The sequence below is a fragment of the Trachypithecus francoisi genome, unplaced genomic scaffold (genome assembly GCF_009764315.1).
Source record: "Trachypithecus francoisi isolate TF-2019V2 unplaced genomic scaffold, Tfra_2.0 Lachesis_group18, whole genome shotgun sequence".
NCBI classification, from domain to species: domain Eukaryota; kingdom Metazoa; phylum Chordata; class Mammalia; order Primates; family Cercopithecidae; genus Trachypithecus; species Trachypithecus francoisi.
In genome coordinates, this window is record NW_022681463.1 from 46293412 (window position 1) to 46300013 (window position 6602).

The 6602-nt window shown below is 33.9% G+C and overlaps 1 protein-coding gene across 2 annotated transcripts in view; it reads left to right on the forward strand.

Annotated features, from left to right (window-relative positions):
- The window catches only part of KLHL1 (kelch like family member 1), a 456085-nt gene that overhangs the window by 252495 nt on the left and 196988 nt on the right, over nt 1–6602 (forward strand). The window lies entirely within an intron of this gene.

The window sequence follows — 6602 nt, forward strand, 5'->3', positions numbered from 1 at the left end:
GGGGAGAATGCTGAAGCTGAGAGGAGCTCACATATAGTCATGCTCATGGTCAAGATAAGGCTAGGATTAGAAACTCAGCCTTTTGTCCTTAAGTCTATGACACTTCCCATTATACTACCTGGCGTATCTATTTGATTAATTTTTTTCTGATTCTCCTCACCCATCAGCTTGAATGACTGAATAATCAGAAAAATAGAGAAAATAATGTTAATGTAGCCTCTAGAGCTAGCAAGAGGAGGTTGAAGTGAAGGGTAGGGTCAGATGCAGAATAGTAATGGCTAACACGTGTTCCTTTCTATGAGATAGGCACTCCTCTAAGGATAATAAATTTAATTTAGTCTTCATACCTAATTCTGATAAGAATGCATTATGATGGACGCTATTTTCATCCTCATTTACATACAAGAAACCTAACTCCCTAATGTCACACAGTCAGTAAGTAGCAGAGTTGACATCTAAATCCTGTCCAACTCTCCAAATTAAATCACCCATAATCACCATACCATGTTGTGAGACCCAGAAATATCAAGAGTTGTAAATAAAATCCAGGTGAGCATCTCAAGAGTGAGGGTGCATATATGTCACATAGGTCAAAGTAAGACATTAAGCTCAAAATAGATGGGTGAGGAGAACCAGAAAAAAAAAAAAAATCAAATAATAGATAGACCAGGTAGTATAATGGGAAGTGTCATAGACTTAAGGACAAAAGGCTGAGTTTCTAATCCTAGCCTTATCTTGACCATGAGTATGACTATATTTGAGCTCCTCTCAGCTTCAGCATTCTCCCCAGTAAAATAATAAGTTGCGACAATCTCATAAAGAGTTTCCATTCCCTTTGAAATTCTAAGGTAGTGTTCAACAGTTCAGTCAGCAACTTTGACACAGGGATTAAAAATTCGGGCAAGGCAAATAATCAAAAGCCCAGGAAAATTTGTTTTAAAGCCTGAAAAAGTTAGAATCTTGACAGTAGTATGTCAGTGCAGCAACAATAAGGTTACTAAAAACACTTGATACTTGAAGGGAGATGCCTTTCTCAACTCTGCATTTTTAGAAAGTTTAAATTCTAAAAATCAATAGGAAATTATATATATATATATATATATATATATATATGTACATATATATATGACCTATGCAACAAATACACATATATGCAGCCTTACTCTTAAGGTGTTCGCCCGGATTGTATTTACAACTCTTGATATTTGCTATCCTCCATAAGGGACATGGGAAAACTAGTATTTCTTAAAGGCATTACTCCATAAAAGAAATAACTTAGAAATTCTTAAAGATTGGAAATAGTTGTGATGCTTTCTTAAGTTTATTTGAGATTTTTAAAGTAAGTTTTTTTTTAAATTATAATTTTTATACATTTCTCCAACAATGTGTGTTAGTTTCCTAGATCTGCTGTACAAAATTCCACAAAATGGGTGGCTTAAAATACATTACAATTACTTTTTCACAGTTCTAAAGACTGGAAATTCAAAGTCACATTGTTCCTGGGGTCATGTGTTTTCCTAAAGTGTCTGGAGAAGAATCCGTTCTTGCTTCTTCCAGCTTCTGTTACTGACAATCTTTGTTATTCCTCAGTTTGTGGTAGCATAACTACACACAATCTCTGCCTCCATCTCAGATAGCCTTCTTCCCTTTGTGTCTCTCATTTCTTCACACTGAGTTCTACTCACTGTGTATCTGTGTGCCTCAGAATGTCTCTTGGAAAGACCACAGTCATTAGATTATGGTCCATCCCAATCCAGTATGACTTTTTCTTAACTTAATCAACTATATTTGCAAAGACCCTATTTCCACCTAAGGTCATATTCTTAGGTTAATGTTAAATATAACCTTTGGAAGGGATGCTGCTATGATTTGTGTCCCCTCAAATTACATATGTTAAAACCTAATCCCCACTGTGCTTATATTAAAAGCTAAAGGACATGATGAGGTATTTGGATCATAAGGGCTCTGCCTTTATTAATGGGATTAGTGCCCTTGTAAGAGGCCAGAAGAAGCTTGTTTGCTTCTTCTGCCGTATGAGAATATAGCAAGAAAATGCCATCTATAAGGAAGGAGCCCTCGCCAGATAACAAATCTGCTGGTGCCTTGATCTTGGACTTTCCAGTCTCTAAAACTGTGAGCAAAAATGTTCTGTAGTTTATAAATTATCCAGTCTAAGATGGTTTTTATAGCAGCTCAGAAAATAAGTAAGACAGAAATTGATAGTGAGAATTGAGAAAATGATACTATAACAAATGGCTAAAAATGTGGAAGAGGCTTCGGAACTACGTAATGAATAATGACTGGAGGAGTTTTGAAATGTATGCTAGAATAAACTGATATTGCCTTGAACAAACTGTAAAGGGAAATTTAGGTGAGACCTCAGAAGATAACAGTAGAGAAAGTCTCAGATTACCTAAGTCATTGCGATCAGAATGTTGGTAGAACTATGACAGTAAAGACCATCCTCGTGAGGTCTCAGATTGAAATGAGGAATAGGTTTTTGGTAATTGAAGGAAAAGTGATCCTTGTTATAAAGTGGCAAAGAACTTAGCTGAATTGTATTTGCATCCCAGCGTTTTGTGGAAAGAAGAAATTGTGAGTGGCAAAATACCTGGCAGAAGAAATCTCTAAGCCAAGTATCGAAGGAGCCACGTCGCTTCCATCAACTGCTTATAGTAAATTTCAAGAAAATGGAAATAATTCAAAGACAGAATTTAAAATCAAAAGGGAAGCAGATCTTAAAGATTTAGAAAATTATCAACCTGGCCCTGTTGTAAAAAATGAAAAGCTATTTGATAGAGAACACCAAAGCTGTGGCTAAGGTTTACCACATGTGCCCTCTGGAGAAACAGCCACTGTAGCCTACATTGTACCTTTGGATCCAATGAAATAGAAGACTGAAAATTTCATTTCAATCTAGTACATAACATAAGAGGAAAAACATTGCCTCCGAAGTCAAAAGATGAATTTTTCAATCTCAATCCTTAAAATAATAGAACCATGCATATATCATGAAACCCTCAAAACTTTGCTTGCAAAGGATGCTTACAGAATTAGAAATTTTAAAATCTTTGACCCAAAACATTAGACCCAAAGATTATATTTTTCATACTTACCTAATCAACCTCAACCAGGGGATGTAGCCAAATTCCAGGATCCCCTTTTGTTTTTTCAGGTACTTGGCATTATGAGCCTCCTAAGAACTCATCTTTCTAACCAATAACTATTTAGTCAGATCATTAAATTCTTTATCCTCTGGAGCATTGAAATGAAGCCAGAGATTATGCAGTGGTCTGACAAAGGATTTATCTTCCTTCCATAATGCTTAGAACAGTGACTAGGAGTTGACTGTAATTAACTAATGGTCACAGAATATAAGATGGTAAGACATAAGTCTTAACTCAGTAGACTTCCATGAGAGAGAGATTTCTTAAGTTAAACATATAGTATATAATGTGTTGGTTTGATATTAGCTACTCATTAAGTAAACAAAATTAAAGTTATTTAAACAATAATAAAATATGTTGCTATAGTTTAATATCCATATTTTAAACCTAATAACAAAAAGATGATAGTTGAAGGGATTTACTTATGTTGTTTGATACAATATTACCATTAGTTTTCAGCTAATTTTCAGATAAAAAAGTTATATTTCTAATAAAATTTCAAAACAGTTATATTTATATTATTAACAATAATTAATGGGGAAGACCATAATTTAATTAATGCACAGAAGAAATGAATATTAGAAAATATGTTTATATTAAGTCCAGGAAATGATTAAACAAACAAAAAAAACAGTACCAAACTTCCATCTATTCAGGATAACACAAAACTACATTTTTTTTAGCTAGAAAAATTATTTTAAAATGTTATGAAGAAGCCACAGTAAATAGTAGTTTAGCCTTTATTTTTATAACTATCCTGTCTTATGAAATGGCAACTTACGTTTGTTGCCAAAATCTTTCTTTATAACAAGCATCTTTAACCCATATGTAGAAAATGTATGTATGTATGTATGTGTGTTCATATGAGATTCAATATATTCAACTATGGCATCACATACTATACTCCCTGTTATTATGTCTTTATATGGATTTCACTGGCCAGAATACCGTATGTCTCCATTTCCCATTTTCTGGTTTAAACTCCTTTCTAATATTCTAGGTTCATTTGAAAAGCTGGATTCTACTACTATCATTTTCCAGATACTGCACTTTTTATAGGTGTCTCCCACATGGCGAGTTTTTTATTCAAATCCATTTTGTCCTTATGATGATTACCAGGGCCATATACCAGGGTTTCAATAAACTTATGCCGAATGGATGATTGGATAAACCTAAGAAAGAGATTGTACAAAAGGCAACCAGGCCTCTTGTTATATGATCTTCATAGACAGTAAGGAGTTTGCTAACATATGCAAGCAATGTAAGAAACTCATTGAATTTATATTTTCTCTTTTAGCAATAACACATAATGATGTTAAAACAATTAATTTCCAGAACCTACAGTGTAGGTATCATAAACAAAGTATCATTAAAATGAGGCTTGATGGAAAAAAGAACACAGCAAGGAGAACTTGAGCAATTCAATAAAATGTAGAAGAAAAAAAATTAACACCTATGTAATAATATGTAGGTAAGTGTGAAAGATGTGATACCAGCTCCTAAGGTCCCATTTACTTACAGCAATTTGTAGAAACAGTGCTGCTGGTACCAAAAGATTTAGTGTAACTTCCAAAAATACAAAATTACCTGAATATTCTCTAAGTTAGATGAGAAATAAAAAGAAAAAGAAAAGAAAAACTGCTGTAGTGGTATTAAATGAAACTATTATCAGAGATGTCTGAAAAAGAAATCAAACTATAAAAGTCTATAGCCTTCCTACCAGATAGATTTCAATTTGACTCCAAGTTTTCTGGAGGCCAAATAAAAAGAGACATCTGATGAATTTCATAATTTACAACATCCATGATAAAAGCAAACCAATTTACTCAGGAGAAGTGCAATTATTCTTGCTGCTAAAACCTGAAAGAAACTTCTCCCAAGGGTCATCATAAAGAGGACACTATAAAATATAATGAAATATGCCTTGAACAGTATCTTTATGACAGACACCACTAGGAGTTTCATAGAGCTGTTTTTTATGATATCCCTCACTATATTCTGATGGCCTAGCTATAGAGAGTTCTGTGTGTATTTTAATGGAGGCATAGATTTTTTAGTAACTGGAAAAAAAGATGGACAAATCTTTCAAAGATTCCTCAGAACATCTTTAGCTTAACGTAGTTTTTTTTTTTTTTTTCTAAATCTGATGGCAAAACATCCCAGAACACTTAATTTGTTAATTACATGAATAGTTATTGGACATCTACAATTTACATAGCACCCAAAGGAAACACAAGGAACAAAACAATTTACTGGAGCCAAAATAACTACTTTCAGTTATTCTGGGAAGTCAATTAGTATAAATAAAGACATTATTTACAAATTGTATTATTATGCAATTAATGTAAATATATGACAGACACCCTGCAAGAAACTTAGTGCCCTTTTGTGAAAGCTGAAGTTACTTCAGCTCCAAGGATATACTATAACACAGGCCAGGTTTCTCTTCAAAAAAATAAATTTGAAACTGCTCTAACATACAGATTAATGGTTACTTGCTGAATCCTCTACTCTGTTTAGGATAGTCACAATGCCTTCTTTGCAAGTCTTAGTGTCACTTTACTGCAGTTTTTATACTAAAATATGTGTCCTGTGGATATTGCTGCCACCACTGTGGCTTTAAAACTAGAACCTGAGAAGTGTTTGTTATATCATGGAGCTATCCCAGGAGACATGGGGAGAGGTGGAGCAGAGAAGGCCAAACAATGGAATCTCTATCTTCTCTCTAAACATGTATCGTCCACAGAAGCCTTTTTGCTTAAAATGTAAGAAAGTTTTTGACAAGTAGTTTTAAAAACATGTTGTTAAAACACTGTACTATCCTGCGCTGTTTCTACAATTCTATTTTTCTCTGCAGAGATTATCAATTCATGTATTCAGCAAATACGTACTGCTCCTCTGCTGTTTTCTAGGCTTTCTGCCAGGATCTAGATATACAAGGTTATATAAATCAGGGTATTACAGCTTAAAATTTGTGAAAATTTGTCTACGTTTACCAAAGATTAGGCTGCAGTGTGGTATCTGCTGTGGCAGGGATACACCCACTACATACCATAAGGGGATAGTGAAGGCGTCACCAGGTCAAATGGGACTCAATAGAAACTTGAGGAACCTTATATAATAGGTAGCTCTTGAATTGAATCTTGGAATGTGGCAGAAATTTAGAACAGCAAGGTTGATAAAAGTCATTTTAAGCAATGCAGTAAATGAGGGAGGACATGTCAAACAAGATGGCAAATTGAAAAACAAAGAGAATCAGAAAAGGTATGAACAGCAGCTTGCTAAAACAATAAATTTGAACCAAAAGATAAGGAGAAATCATAAAACAAAACAAAACAAAACAAAAGCTTCAGAATAAAACCACGAGCACATTTATGTTTTGGAAATATTATTCTGGCATCATGATAGAGGATGAAACTGAGAATCTAAGAATAG